The 2,621-nt window shown below is 56.6% G+C and overlaps 1 pseudogene; it reads left to right on the forward strand.

The window, feature by feature from the left end:
• Positions 1-392: 392 nt before the first annotated feature.
• On the forward strand, positions 393-2,104 carry LOC119292618 (annotated as a pseudogene).
• The last annotated feature ends 517 nt before the right edge of the window (positions 2,105-2,621 follow it).

The raw sequence follows: 2,621 nt of genomic DNA on the forward strand, positions 1-2,621 counted from the left end.
GGGTGCTTGGACTGCATGTGGGCAACCAAACATACGTTATGTACACATAACCCATTTCATGAATCTTGGTGTAAATCGGCAGCACATGATTCGCGTGCACCTGGACCCGCGTGCTCCCGGTCAATGCTCCAGCTTTCGCACAGGGTGGGTATATTGCTGGAGTAGTAATTAGCTGGATCTTACGTAATAACTCGGAGGGTCAGACTATTCCAAATCCAAAGGTAGAAAAGAGAGGAAAGCAGTAACGTTCCTAGACAGAATAGGGAGCAAATAATTACTTCCCCCTTTCGAATCCTATCGGACAAGTAATTTTGCCCTATATGTATGCAAAAAGGATGATGTCTCTTGCCTCCATTCGGCAGCGAATCAACTATATTTATATAGATGTGATAATGGAAGGAGATCTGCGAGGTCGATCGGCGGAGGCGAGAGAGAAACGTCGGGATGCAGCCAGTTCGACTGCCATCATCATCATCTTCTTGTTGGTCGCGTTGACGCACCTGCTCGTGCTCTCCTCCCACTTCGGCGCCACCGACCCTCTGATCTGGTGGCAGCAAAGGGCGTACGCAGCAGATGGCGGGCCTGGCGGCAACGCGGTGGCGCCCGACCGGCTCCTCTCCCCGAACTTGGAAGACAACAATCCGGCAGCGTGCCTCAGCCGGCACGAGGCCTCCAGGCGCTGGAAGCCCACTCGATTCCCTGTGCCCCCTACCTGGTGGAGAGGCTAAGGCGGTACGAGGCCAACCACCGTCGGTGCGGCCCGCGCACGACGCTCTACCGCGGCGCCGTTTCGAGGCTCCGGTCTGCCGCCCGCAACGCAGACCACGCCGCCGCCGGCGATCATCATCATACATGCAAGTACGTGGTGTGGATCCCAACCGAGGGCCTCGGCAACCGGATGCTCAGCCTCGTCTCCACCTTCCTATACGCGCTCCTCACCGACCGCATCCTCCTCGTCCATGAGCCCCCGAAGATGGAGGGCCTCTTCTGCGAGCCCTTCCCCGGGACCACGTGGCTGCTCCCGCCGGCCAATTTCCCCCACAAGCTCGACGCCGCCACCTTATCCTCCCGCTCCAAGGAGAGCTACGTCAACATGCTCCATAACAACATCATCCGCTATGGCTACGGTGACGGCGCTCGCGCGCAGGTGCTGCCGGCTTACGTCTACCTCCACCTGGAGACCGTGTTTCTTCTCACCGCGAGCGTCAAGCTCCGGCTCCAGAACCACACGTTCTGCGACGAGGACCACCGTTTGATCAACAAGTTTGACTGGATGGTGGTCAAGTCCGACAACTACTTTGCGGTGGCACTGTTCATGATGCCCATGTACCGCCGCGAGCTTGACCGGATGTTCCGGGCGAAAGGGGCGGTGTTCCACCATCTTGGCAGGTACCTCCTCCGCCCGAGGAACCGGGTGTGGGGGATGGTGGACAGGTTCTTTGAGGGGTACCTCGCCGGTGCCGACGAGCGTCTCGGCATGCATGTGCGTAACAAGCAGATCTTCCCGGAGCCGCCCGAGATCATGTTCGAACAGATCCTCCGGTGCGCGCGGGAGCATCATCTTTTGCCGCAGGTACTAGCCACCAGCGAACCACCGACGGCGGAGGCGAAGAAGAAGAAGAAGAACAAGGACGTCGCAGTCCTGATGCTTTCCCTGAAGCCTGAGTACCATGACAAGCTGCACGCCATGTACTACACCAACGCCACGGTGGCCGGCGACGTGGTGGTGTCGGTGCACCAGCCGAGCCACGACGGGGAGCAGCAGTCGGACGCGCGGGCACACAACGAGCGTGCCCTGGCGGAGATCTACCTGTTGAGCTTCTGCGACAGGATGGTGACGACGGGGTGGTCCACGTTCGGGTACGTCGCGCAGGCGCTGGCTGGGATTCGGCCGTGGATGCTGTTGCCGGTGAACCGGAGCAAGATGAGGGCCGATGTGGCGTGCGTGAGGCCGCCGTCTGTGGAGCCCTGCATGCATCCGCAACCGTTATTGCTCACGTGCTAGTAGGGGGCCGGGCTGCGGCATCTGGAGGACCCCGTGAAGCGTGTGCCGTTCCTGCGCCACTGCGAAGACGTGCCTCTTGGTCTCAAGCTCTTCGGTTGAGCTAAAAACTTACTCCAGGTTGTTGTATCCCTGGAATTATAGATATATAATTTCGTAGCCGGAAATCATTTCACAACTCTTCCACCAAATGCATCGTCGTTACTTTTTTGTAGACAAGAGACATGAGCCCGACTTTATAAATAAAGCCATCAGACAGCGTTTCAGACAAACCACACAGCAACGGCCACGTCCAAGAGCATAACGAAAGTACTGGAGTACAGGGTACAGGGCACACATGCCACCATCACGGCATGCAGGCCGAAAATAAGATAAGAGCTAACACCGAAGAATAGACGAAGCCACCAACTAACTCAAAATGATGCCAAGACAACTATTCAGCTGGCTCTAGCCGTGATAAGGAAGACGCCGAAGCCTGAATTTTAGAGAATAGAAGATCAAAAGCGTCCCGGTCTCCCGTCTTAGTCAATGATCCCCACTGTTGCAGGAATATGCAAGATTTAAATAAGCAGTCAGCAGGTTTAGCAGGAAAAACATGCTCAATGGTAAACTTGTTTTT

This window comes from Triticum dicoccoides, chromosome 4B (genome assembly GCF_002162155.2).
Source record: "Triticum dicoccoides isolate Atlit2015 ecotype Zavitan chromosome 4B, WEW_v2.0, whole genome shotgun sequence".
Lineage (NCBI taxonomy): Eukaryota > Viridiplantae > Streptophyta > Magnoliopsida > Poales > Poaceae > Triticum > Triticum dicoccoides.